We start from the raw sequence: 13915 nt of genomic DNA, 5'->3' as shown, positions 1-13915 counted from the left end.
CTTAACTCGTACAGTAAAGCGTCATCAAAGAGCTGCACTGCAAGGACTCGGCCACTAGATGGTGCCATGACACAAACAGACGGTAATTAATAGCGGCAACAGCAGAGAAGCACTCCATTATTAAAAATACATCTCAGAGTGTTTTATAATATCGCACGTCAAATAACATTTTTGCAAAATGCATTTAATTAAGACTTTAACATGAATTAATTGTGTATTGTGTGTGCAATAACGGAATTTCCTCACCCTTTTATACTGTAACAGCAGCTGCACAACTTAAAGGTTATGTACGTTATAATGCGTGTGAGCACAGGGATGCCCTCTGCAGGGGGTCACTTAAGACTGTGTGTGTGTGTGTGTGTGTGTGTGTGTGTGTGTGTGTGTGTGTGTGTGTGTGTGTGTGTGTGTGTGTTGTAACACGCTGGGAGCCTTAAACAAACAAGCAGGACTATAACTGTCAGGCTATCAGGGTCATGTTAAAGCAGGGCCCCTGGCAGGACTCCTTTTCCTCTCTAACCAGCGCAACATTCTTCTTCGGTTGTTTTGTTTTTAGCAGCCAACTTACGTCGTCCTCCTTGGTGCCGCCCCAGAAGTTGGTGCCGCCCGCGTAGCTGGGAATGTTCAGGACGGCGATGCCCTGCAGGCTGGGCAGGGGGATGTACTGGCCGTCACACTGGTAGGAAAAGGAGCAGCGTGTTTTAATGGAGGACTCTTAAGAACCACCTCCTCCTCTTATCTCATGTCTCACCTCCAGCTGGACCTTCTGCTCCAGGTTCTTGTAGGTTCTCTGGAGGAGCTCCTTCGTTCCCAGAACGCCGTACCACATCATGTTCTTGGTGCGACTCCTGGGAAATAAACCAGATAAGATGAATCACTCGTACCTACTGATCCACGTGACAACACATTGACAAAGTTATAACCTGTAATTATGGCCAACTTATGTGCAAAAGTAAATAGGAATTTTTAAAAACATTTTTTTTCACCCCCTATTCGCTCTTCATCCTTCACTGCCCCTCTTAAATCTCCGTTCGGTGTATTTAATGGTAACACCTCCAAAGACATGCACCTGGGGATAGGTTGATTGGCAACACTAAATTGGCCCTATCTGTGTTGGCCCTGTGATGAGGTGACGACTTGTCCAGGGTGTACGCCGCCTTCCACCCGAATGCAGCTGAGATAGGCAACAGCACCCCCCGCGACCCCAAAAGGGACAAGCGGTAGAAAATGGATGGAAATATATATATACACTACCGTTCAAAAGTTTGGGGTCACATTGAAATGTCCTTATTTTTGAAGGAAAAGCACTGTACTTTTCAATGAAGATAACTTTAAACTAGTCTTAACTTGAAAGAAATACACTCTATACATTGCTAATGTGGTAAATGACTATTCTAGCTGCAAATGTCTGGTTTTTGGTGCAATATCTACATAGGTGTATAGAGGCCCATTTCCAGCAACTATCACTCCAGTGTTCTAATGGTACAATGTGTTTGCTCATTGGCTCAGAAGGCTAATTGATGATTAGAAAACCCTTGTGCAATCATGTTCACACATCTGAAAACAGTTTAGCTTGTTACAGAAGCTACAAAACTGACCTTCCTTTGAGCAGATTGAGTTTCTGGAGCATCACATTTGTGGGGTCAATTAAACGCTCAAAATGGCCAGAAAAAGAGAACTTTCATCTGAAAGACGACAGTCTATTCTTGTTCTTAGAAATGAAGGCTATTCCATGCGAGAAATTGCGTGACCCCAAACTTTTGAACGGTAGTGTGTGTGTGTGTATATATATATATATATATATATATATATATATATATATATATATATATATATATATATATATATATATATATATATATATATATATATATATATATATATATATATATATATATATATATATATGTGTATATACGTATACATATATGTGTATATATGTATATATACATATAAATATGTGTATATGAATATATCCACCCATCCATTTTCTACAGCTTGTCCCTCGTGTGTATATGTAATATATATATATTAAGAGTAGGGATGTCCGATAATGGCTTTTTGCCGATATCCAACATTGTCCAACTCTTTAATTACCGATACCGATATCAACCGATACCGATATATGCAGTCGTGGAATTAACACATTATTATGCCTAATTTGGACAACCAGGTATGGTGAAGATAAGGTCCTTTTTTTTAAATTAATAAAATAAAATAAATAAATTAAAAAAAATGTCTTGAATAAAAAAGAAAGTAAAACAATATAAAAACAGTTACATAGAAACTAGTAATTAATGAAAATGAGTAAAATTAAGTGTTAAAGGTTAGTACTATTAGTGGACCAGCAGCACGCACAATCATGTGTGCTTACGGACTGTATCCCTTGCAGACTGTATTGATATATATTGATATATAATGTAGGAACCAGAATAAATAATAACAGAAAGAAACAACCCTTTTGTGTGAATGAGTTGGTGCACTAATTGTAAGTGTATCTTGTGTTTTTTATGTTGATTTAATAAAAAAAAAAACTATACTGATAATAAAAAAACCAATACAGATAATTTCCGATATTACATTTTAAAGCATTTATCGGCCGATAATATCAGACATCTCTAATTAACAGTATATAAAGTTAATAATAACAATGGATTATATTTATATGGCGCTTTTCTAGACACTCGAACTACACGACACGACACACAAACTAACTTTAGTGCCAAGGCAAAGAAAGATGGCCGCCGCACCTGCATTTTTCCGGGTGCTCCTCTCTCTTGTTGTTGAACTCCAAGGAGATCTTAGCATCCAAACCGATACCAAAGTAGTTGTTCATCACGCATTTCTCCATGTAGCCCTCTCTGGTGGATGAAGGAAAGACATAAAAAAAATATATATATATATTAACATATATATATATATTAGGGCTGGGAATCTTTGGGTGTCCCACGATTCGATTCAAAATCGATTCTTGGGGTCACGATTCGATTCAGAATCGATTTTTTATTTTTTTTTCAATTCAACACGATTCTCGATTCAAAAACGATTAAAAAAAACAAAAAAATTAATTTTTTTTAATTTTTTTTTTTTTTTTTAATGATAACAATACACAACAATACCATAATAATGCAATACAATTTCAAAACAAAACCCGACCCAGCAACATTCAGAATAGCAATAAACAGAGCAATTGAGGACACACAAACATGACACGGAACAATCTAAAAGTAGTGAGACAAAAATGAATATTATCAACAACAGTATCAATATTAGTAACAATTTCAACATAGCAGTGATTAAAAATCCATCATTGATATTATCATTACAAACATTAATTTTAAAAAAAAAAGAACAATAGTGGCTTACACTTGCATCGCATCTCATAAACTAAATGTCTAATGATAATGTCAATGAGGGATTTTTAATCACTGCTATGTTGAAATTGTAACTAATATTGATACTGTTGTTGATAATATTCATTTTTGTTTCACTACTTTTGGTTTGTTCTGTGTGGTGTTTGTGTCTCCTCTCAATTGCTCTGTTTATTGCAGTTCTGAGTGTTGCTGGGTCGGGTTTGCTTTTGGAATTGGATTGCATTGCATTGTTATGGTATTGCTGTGTATTGTTTTGTTGCATTGATTAATTAAAAAAAAATTAATTAAAAAAATATATATAAAAAATAATAAATCAATTTTTTAAAAATGAGAATCGATTCTGAATCGCACAACGTGAGAATCGCGATTCGAATTCGAATCGATTTTTTTCCCACACCCCTAATATATACATATATACAGATCAGTATATAGATATAAATATTGTGCAATAACAGTGCGGATGGTTTTCAGTTCTTACAGTGAGTCCAGGTCTGGGTCGATGAAGGGGGTGGCACCAAAGGGGTCAATGTTGGCCAGCAGCATCTTGCTAATGATGGAACTTCCTGCTATGGAGGCTGCCAGACCCGCCCGCAGTCCTGCACATGTGACATGTGTCATGTGACAGCCAATGTGAGTTCAAGGCCTACTTTGTTAGCGTGCACTGCCATGGTGTGTATCTTTGTGTATGCCAGTGTTCATGTGTGGGTGTGTTAGTGCTCGCGAGTTCGCATCCGGTGTACTTAAGCGTGTGTTACAGGGTTCCTACACCAGGGGTCACCAACGTGGTGCCCGCGGGCACCAGGTAGCCCTTACCAGTGAGCTGCCTCTATTTTTTAAATTGTATTTATTTACTAGCAAGCTGGTCTCGCTTTGCCTGACATTTTTAATTCTAAGAGAGACAAAACTCAAATAGAATTTGAAACTCCAAGAAAATATTTTAAAGACTTGGTCTTCACTTGTTTAAATAAATTCATTAATTTTTTTACTTTGCTTCTTAAAACTTTCAGAAAGACAATTTTAGAGAAAAAATACAACCTTAAAAATGATTTTAGGATTTTTAAACACATATACCTTTTTACCTTTTAAATTCCTTCCTCTTCTTTCCTGACAATTTAAATCAATGTTCAAGTAAATTAATTTTTTTTATTGTAAAGAATAATAAATAAATTTTAATTTAATTCTTCATTTTAGCTTCTGTTTTTTCGACGAAGAATATTTGTGAAATATTTCTTCAAACTTATTATGATTCAAATTCAAAAAAAACAATTCTGGCAAATCTAGAAAATCTGTAGAATCAAATTTAAATCTTATTTCAAAGTCTTTTGAATTTCTTTTAAAATTTTTGTTCTGGAAAATCTAGAAGAAATAATGATTTGTCTTTGTTAGAAATATAGCTTGGTCCAATTTGTTATATATTCTAACAAAGTGTAGATTGGATTTTAACCTATTTAAAACATGTCATCAAAATTCTGAAATTAATCTTAATCAGGAAAAATTACTAATGATGTTCCATAAATTCTTTTTTTAATTTTTTCAAAAAGATTCAAATTAGCTAGTTTTTGTCTTCTTTTTTTCGGTTGAATTTTGAATTTTAAAGAGTCGAAATTGAAGATAAACTATGTTTCAAAATTTAATTGTCATTTTTTTCATGTTTTCTCCTCTTTTAAACCGTTCAATTAAGTGTAAATATCATTAATTTATTAATAATAACATAGAGTTAAAGGTAAATTGGGCAAATTGGCTATTTCTGGCAATTTATTTAAGTGTGTATCAAACTGGTAGCCCTTCGCATTAATCAGTACCCAAGAAGTAGGTCTTGGTTTCAAAAAGGTTGGTGACCCCTGTCCTACACCTTTTCCACGGCCAAATTCAAGCAATTTAAGGACTTTCAAGATCAATTTTCCAGTTTTTCCAGTACCCTTCAAAAGGCCAAAACCAGTGTGAATCAATCCATAGCCTTGTTTTTTGAGTTTACCAAATAATGTCTGTAGGAAAAATAGGGAAAACCTGCTAAAAGCTCAGCCTAACATTGAAGCAGCAGTTATTAACTGAATGGGGCATAGAAAATGAAGCAGTGTGACTATTCGATGTCATTGGTGTTTGCAAACGTGTCTCCATTTGTGTTTCTTTTTCTTACTTACAGCACTCAATGACATGGAACAGCACGGATTGATTCACACCGCATTTGTGCTGGTAAACTGCATAACATGGTATAAACACACGCACCCTCAATTTCACTCATTTATTGACAAAACTGTTCCACATTAATATAAGGATTAGAGATGTCCGATAATGGCTTTTTTGCCGATATTCCGATATTGTCCAACTCTTAATTACCGATCCCGAGATCAACCGATACGATATACACATTATTATGCCTAATTTTGTTGTGATGCCCCGCTGGATGCATTAAACAATGTAACAAGGTTTTCCAAAATAAATCAACTCAAGTTATGGAAAAAAAATGCCAACATGGCACTGCCATATTTATTATTGAAGTCACAAAGTGCATTATTTTTTTTTAAACATGCCTCAAAACAGCAGCTTGGAATTTGGGACATGCTCTCCCTGAGAGAGCATGAGGAGGTTGAGGTGGGCGGGATTGGGGTATATATATTGTAGCGTCCCGGAAGAGTTAGTGCTGCAAGGGGTTCTGGGTATTTGTTCTGTTGTGTTTATGTTGTGTTACGGTGCGGATGTTCTCCCGAAATGTGTTTGTCATTCTTGTTTGGTGTGGGTTCACAGTGTGGCGCATATTTGTAACAGTGTTAAAGTTGTTTATACGGCTACCCTCAGTGTGACCTGTATGGCTGTTGACCAAGTATGCCTTGCATTCATTTGTGTGTGTGAAAAGCCGTAGATATTATGTGACTGGGCCGGCACGCAAAGGCAGTGCCTTTGAGGTTTATTGGCGCTCTGTACTTCTCCCTACGGCCGTGTACACAGCGGCGTTTTAAAAAGTCATACATTTTACTTTTTGAAACCGATACCGATAATTTCCAATATTACATTTTAAAGCATTTATCGGCCGATATTACCGGACATCTCTATTGAAAACACAACATTAAAATCCAAGCATATTCAAGGTTTTTAAGCACCCGTACGAACTCTGGTGTCAGCATGTGTGTCTATTATCATTTGTACACGCCTAGTACTAGCATGGTGTGTGTGAAGTCTTGTACTAATGAGTGTTGATATATCTGTGTGTGCCCTTTAGCATGAATGCTAATATAAATGCAAAGTCAGCATGTGTGTGTTAAACAGTATCTGTTGGAGACATTTTCTGCATCAAAAGTGTGGGTCAGTGTCTCCAAACTTTGGACTGTGTGTACTCCTGTATGATTGTCTGCTTGTGTATCGTGGTGTGTGGCCACGTACCTGGACATATGTGTATTGCGGTGTGTGCGCACGTACCAGGACAGTGTTTCCCACACATTCATTTATTTGTGGCGGCCCGCCACGAAAGAATTACGTCCGCCACAAATAATAATAATAAAATAATTTTTTTTTTGGTCCTGTCCCGCTTCTCAGGCAAATCATATAGTTGATGTAGATGCCCATATAGGCTGTTCAGATTTACTTTACAAAAGAGAAGTGTAGGATACTTCCCTTGTTGCCTTATTTGTATTTGACCACTACTGTTTTCTGGTAATTTGTTACTGACTGTGGCAGGACACCTCTGCCTCTGTTTCACTTTATGTTGCTGGTAAATAATATGGTTGTAGTAGTAGGCTAAAGTTAAATTATTTAGTATGCACTAATTAAAGGGGCAGAGCTTTAAAAGACATTTTAGCTTTTATATTTAATAAGATATATTTTCTGTAAGAACCACAATTAATAAATATATTTCAGTGAATAACTTATTGTTCAAATCTGTGTATAAATATGTACATAAAGTGTTGTAATTATATTGTAAAATGGATGGATGGATGGATGGACGTTTAAAACAAAACTGTTATTATTAATTAGTAAGTATACATTTTTTGAGCCTTTTTAGAGAAAATCATATCATTGTAGTAAATTATGCAAATTACTCGATGATGTCATGGTGACCACGCCCATAGCCACGCCCCCACCGCCACAGGTATCTTGGCAGTTTATGGGAAACACTGCAGGACATAAGTGTATTGTGGTGTGTGCGCACGTACCAGGACATATGTGTATTGCGGTGTGTGTGCACGTACCAGGACATATGTGTATTGTGGTGTGTGCGCACGTACCAGGACATATGATGCGCGTGTTGAGCACAGGCAGGTTCTCCTTGCTGGTGGTGAAGGGCGTGATGCTGAAGGAACTGTACGACTGCGTGCTGCGACTCACCCTCCTCTCGGTGGGGGAACACACGCTCTTCATGGCTGCACACACACACACACACACACCTTTTTAGATATATTGTTATCATACATATTACTGTTGTTTTAATATTTTTACATTTAAATAGTGCAATATCTTGTCTTATTTGTGTGCTAGAAATGGCGAAGAGGGCAAAAAGCATAAAATGTGTCCTGGCTGCTCAGTACAGTATGGCAAAGTCAACAATAACTATAAACACGGTTGACCCTCCTCACACTGGAACCTTGCAGTAATGTGGGTGAGTACACACTTCATTGATTATTTGTCTTATTACTATCAAAAATAGTGGTTGACTTCTTTTATACTTGTATAACAATTAGGAAAAAGTTGCCTGGAAATTCCAATGAAGGCCACAGCTTAACCCTGGAACAGATTCATTATGTTTTCATTATTTCCTGTAAAAACAATTGTGATGAAAAACTAGAGAATTCCCACGAAAACCTTGATGGGCCTGCTATTTGTGCCCTGAACCACTGGCCCAGGGTCCATAGAAGCCGGCATACTTCTAAAATGGCGCCAAGTATCCAAATCCAGGATTTTCCGGTTTAAACAAACAGATTGAGCTAAGAAGCTAGCATAAAATGCTAGCATGCTGACATTAGCATGGTGACATCGGACAAGTTAGCATACTTCTAAGATGGTGCCGTGTATTAAAAATGCAATATTTTTAGGTGTAAACGTACAACATTAACTAAAAAGCTAGCATAAAACATTAGGATGCTAGTATAAGTGTTGTTAGCTTATTTCCAAGATGACGGCAAAAATAAACAGTTTTTTTAGGTTGAACCTCAGTGTTGGGACTAACGCGTTACTTTCGGCGGTAACTAGTAATGTAACGCGTTATTTTTTATATTCAGTAACTCAGTTACCGTTACTACATGATGCGTTACTGCGTAATTTTACGTTATTTTTTATGTAGTATCGGCTAGAAACTGAAAGATCTGAGTGTGTCTTATTGGAGTACTGCAGGAGAGGCGACGGAGAAGAGGCGCACTCTGAGTGTGTGTGTGTTTACTAACAAGACATCATGGTGGAGCCGAAGCCGAGTTTCTTAACATGGAGATATTCTCACCACTTTTCTTTTGTCGACCACAAAGAAAAGAACATTTTAGTTAAATGCAAGTTGTGTCTTGGATCAAAGATCCTATCTCAGCAATTCAAATCTGCTGAAACAGCTACAAAAGCAACATGCTTCGACGAAGCTAGTAAAGAGAGACACACTTCACCTCCTAAGCAACAGCGGCTGGATTTTAGCATACAACATTAGTTAAAAAGCTAGCATAAAACGTTAGCATGCTGACATTAGCATGGTGACATCGGACAAGTTAGCATACTTCTAAGATGGTGCCATGTATTAAAAATGCAGTATTTTTAGGTGTAAACGTACAACATTAACTAAAAAGCTAGCATAAAACATTAGAATGCTAGTATAAGTGTTGTTAGCTTATTTCCAAGATGACGGCAAAAATAAACAGTTTTTTTAGGTTGAACCTCAGTGTTGTACTTTGTAACGCGTTACTGTAACGCCGTCACTTTCGGCGGTAACTAGTAATGTAACGCGTTATTTTTTATATTCAGTAACTCAGTTACCGTTACTACGTGATGCGTTTCTGCGTTATTTTACGTTATTTTTTATGTAGTATCGGCTAGAAACTGAAAGATCTGAGTGTGTCTTATTGGAGTACTGCAGAAGAGGCGACGGAGTGTGTGTGTGTGTGTGTGTGTGTGTGTGTGTGTGTGTGTGTGTGTGTGTGTGTGTGTGTGTGTGTGTGTGTGTGTGTGTGTGTGTGTGTGTTTACTAACAAGACATCATGGTGGAGCCAAAGCCGAGTTTCTTAACATGGAGATATTCTCACTACTTTTCTTTTGTCGACCACAAAGAAAAGAACATTTTAGTTAAATGCAAGTTGTGTCTTGGATCAAAGATCCTGTCTCAGCAATTCAAATCTGCTGAAACAGCTACAAAAGCAACATGCTTCGACGAAGCTAGTAAAGAGAGACACACTTCACCTCCTAAGCAACAGCGGCTGGATTTTAACATACAACATTAGTTAAAAAGCTAGCATAAAACATTAGCATGCTGACATTAGCATGGTGACATCGGACAAGTTAGCATACTTCTAAGATGGTGCCATGTATTAAAATGCAGTATTTTTAGGTGTAAACGTACAACATTAACTAAAAAGCTAGCATAAAACATTAGAATGCTAGTATAAGTGTTGTTAGCTTATTTCCAAGATGACTCCAAAAAAAACAGGTTTTTTTTAAGTTGAACCTCAGTGTTGTACTTTGTAACGCGTTACTGTAACGCCGTCACTTTCGGCGGTAACTAGTAATGTAACGCGTTATTTTTTATATTCAGTAACTCAGTTACCGTTACTACATGATGCGTTTCTGCGTTATTTTACGTTATTTTTTATGTAGTATCGGCTAGAAACTGAAAGATCTGAGTGTGTCTTATTGGAGTACTGCAGAAGTGGCGACGGAGTGTGTGTGTGTGTGTGTGTGTGTGTGTGTGTGTGTGTGTGTGTTTACTAACAAGACATCATGGTGGAGCCGAAGCCGAGTTTCTTAACATGGAGATATTCTCACTACTTTTCTTTTGTCGACCACAAAGAAAAGAACATTTTAGTTAAATGCAAGTTGTGTCTTGGATCAAAGATCCTGTCTCAGCAATTCAAATCTGCTGAAACAGCTACAAAAGCAACATGCTTTGACGAAGCTAGTAAAGAGAGACACACTTCACCTCCTAAGCAACAGCGGCTGGATTTTAGCATACAACATTAGTTAAAAAGCTAGCATAAAACGTTAGCATGCTGACATTAGCATGGTGACATCGGACAAGTTAGCATACTTCTAAGATGGTGCCATGTATTAAAAATGCAGTATTTTTTACGTGTAAACGTACAACATTAACTAAAAAGCTAGCATAAAACATTAGAATGCTAGTATAAGTGTTGTTAGCTTATTTCCAAGATGACGCCAAAAATAAACAGTTTTTTTAGGTTGAACCTCAGTGTTGTACTTTGTAACGCGTTACTGTAACGCCGTCACTTTCGGCGGTAACTAGTAATGTAACGCGTTATTTTTTATATTCAGTAACTCAGTTACCGTTACTACGTGATGCGTTTCTGCGTTATTTGACGTTATTTTTTATGTAGTATCGGCTAGAAACTGAAAGATCTGAGTGTGTCTTATTGGAGTACTGCAGAAGAGGCGACGGAGTGTGTGTGTGTGTGAGTGTGTGTGTGTGTGTGTGTGTGTTTACTAACAAGACATCATGGTGGAGCCGAAGCCGAGTTTCTTAACATGGAGATATTCTCACCACTTTTCTTTTGTCGACCACAAAGAAAATAACATTTTAGTTAAATGCAAGTTGTGTCTTGGATCAAAGATCCTGTCTCAGCAATTCAAATCTGCTGAAACAGCTACAAAAGCAACATGCTTCGACGAAGCTAGTAAAGAGAGACACACTTCACCTCCTAAGCAACAGCGGCTGGATTTTAACATACAACATTAGTTAAAAAGCTAGCATAAAACGTTAGCATGCTGACATTAGCATGGTGACATCGGACAAGTTAGCATACTTCTAAGATGGTGCCATGTATTAAAATGCAGTATTTTTAGGTGTAAACGTACAACATTAACTAAAAAGCTAGCATAAAACATTAGGATGCTAGTATAAGTGTTGTTAGCTTATTTCCAAGATGACGGCAAAAATAAACAGTTTTTTTAGGTTGAACCTCAGTGTTGGGACTAACGCGTTACTTTCGGCGGTAACTAGTAATGTAACGCGTTATTTTTTATATTCAGTAACTCAGTTACCGTTACTACATGATGTGTTACTGCGTAATTTTACGTTATTTTTTATGTAGTATCGGCTAGAAACGGAAAGATCTGAGTGTGTCTTATTGGAGTACTGCAGAAGAGGCGACGGAGTGTGTGCGTGTGTGTGTGGGTGTGTGTGTGTGTGTGTGTGTGTGGGTGTGTGTGTTTACTAACAAGACATCATGGTGGAGCCGAAGCCGAGTTTCTTAACATGGAGATATTCTCACTACTTTTCTTTTGTCGACCACAAAGAAAATAACATTTTAGTTAAATGCAAGTTGTGTCTTGGATCAAAGATCCTGTCTCAGCAATTCAAATCTGCTGAAACAGCTACAAAAGCAACAGGCTTCGACGAAGCTAGTAAAGAGAGACACACTTCACCTCCTAAGCAACAGCGGCTGGATTTTAACATACAACATTAGTTAAAAAGCTAGCATAAAACGTTAGCATGATGACATAGCACAAGTAAGCATACTTCTAAGATGGAACCAAGTATTAAAATGCAGTATTTGTAGGTGTCAACATACAACATTAGCTACAAATCTAGCATAAAACTTTAGCATGCTAATGTTAGGATACTTCCAAGATGGCGGCAAGAATAAACAAAAATTATGTTTAGGCTAAAACATACAAAATCACGCTAGCACATAACCGGATAAGAAGAAACACCAAAATGCAGTATTTGTAAGCGTCGACTTACATAAAAATATATTTTTGAATGTGCAAGTATTTATTGAAATGAATGCAAAAAAGGGACCAGAGCCCTAATTCTGTTTCATTCTTCCACTTTCTTATTTGCGTTGCGGTGGAGCGAAAAGGCGAGGTTAGGGAACCAAACAAAAACCAGTCTGCAACATGAGTGCGAGGAAGGAAGGAAGGAAGGAAGGAAGGAAGGGAAGAGGAAAGGTGATAAACAGGAAGAAGTTGTGGCCAGAGGACAATAAGGTGCTCGCACTGCTCAAGTGTGGATTTGTGCGAGGTAGAAATGATGGCGATAAGTTACGCTGTGTTACCACGGCAACAGAGCAAAGAGTCAAGCCGCTGCACAAGCACCTTATTTTAGCACAGGAAACTCAACCTGCGTCACTTCTATCCACCAGGGGGCAACGTTTCAATGCCCTGTTATTTCCTCCCGACCCCCCGTGACCCACATTAATATGAGGAAATGTTTTTGTCACAACGTACGCGGGGCAGCCTCCAGCTCCTTGGTGTCCTCGTCCTTCTCGCTGTCCCGGTTCTCCTCCTCGCTGTCCTTGCGGAACTCCAGCGGCGACGGCAGCTCGCCGTCGTCCATGTTGGTGTTCTGCTCGTCCACCACTGGGAGGACCAAAAGTGGACTTTTTAACAGCGACTGCGCCAGTGACATAGCACAAGTTAGCATACTTCTAAGATGGTGCCACGTATTAAAATGCAGTATTTGTAGGTGTTCACATACAACATTAGTATAATGAATGTGACGACTTCTCCCGCCAGTTATTCATGACAACTGCCACATTACATACTAGAAATAAGTAAACTTGAAATAATCCTCAACATCAAAACCTGCGGGACACTTTCTTTTTCCCACACGACATAGAAATGTAATTTGCATTATAGAAATAAACAAAGATTCTAAATAAGGTCCCACACAACTCCTAAAATTAATGCAATTTTCCTCCATCCAGTTATTAATGATAATCATCACCTGCCATAATTAAAAAAAACATTTACAGATTCAAAATAACCCATAAAATAAAATGTCACTAGCACATGCAAATGACCGACATAGCTGTAGCATATCATAAATGTGATGGCTCCTCCCGTCAGTTATTAATGATAACCTCCAAATTACATTATAGAAATAAATAAGACGCAAAATAATCCCCGATATCAAAACTACAGGACACACTTGCTCCCACACAATGTAAATGTGTCATATAACTAATGCAATCTTTCCTCCCCCAATTATTAATGATAATCATCACATTTCCATGATAAAAAAATACGTTGAAAGATTCAAAATAATCCATAAAATAGCATTTTACGAGCACATGCAAATGACCGACGTTGATGCATTATATAATGAATGTGACGACTTCTCCCGCCAGTTATTAATGACAACTGCCACATTACATAATAGAAATAAGTAGACTTGAAATAATGTACAACATCCAAACCTGCGGGACACACTTTATTTCTCCCACACAACATAGAAGTGTCATAAAGTAAATGCAATCCCTCCTCCTCCCAGTTATTAATTATAGCTTTGCATTATAGAAATAAACAGAAAGATTCTAAATAAGGTCCCACACAACTCCTAAAATTAATGCAATTTCCCTCCATCCAGTTATTAATGATAATCATCACCTTCCATAATTAAAAAA

General features: G+C 37.5%; 1 protein-coding gene and 1 long non-coding RNA gene across 7 annotated transcripts in view; both read left to right on the top strand.

Annotated features, from left to right (window-relative positions):
- The window catches only part of dgkh (diacylglycerol kinase, eta), a 259098-nt gene that overhangs the window by 74647 nt on the left and 170536 nt on the right, over positions 1-13915 (top strand). The window lies entirely within an intron of this gene.
- On the top strand, positions 778-7698 carry LOC133659034 (uncharacterized). Its single transcript, XR_009827588.1, has 4 exons — positions 778-836; positions 3843-4001; positions 5515-5581; positions 7595-7698. It is a non-coding gene; the product is annotated as an uncharacterized LOC133659034 (long non-coding RNA).

This window comes from Entelurus aequoreus, linkage group LG10 (genome assembly GCF_033978785.1).
Source record: "Entelurus aequoreus isolate RoL-2023_Sb linkage group LG10, RoL_Eaeq_v1.1, whole genome shotgun sequence".
Taxonomy (NCBI): Eukaryota; Metazoa; Chordata; class Actinopteri; order Syngnathiformes; family Syngnathidae; genus Entelurus; species Entelurus aequoreus.
This window is presented reverse-complemented; position numbering and strand designations above follow the sequence as displayed.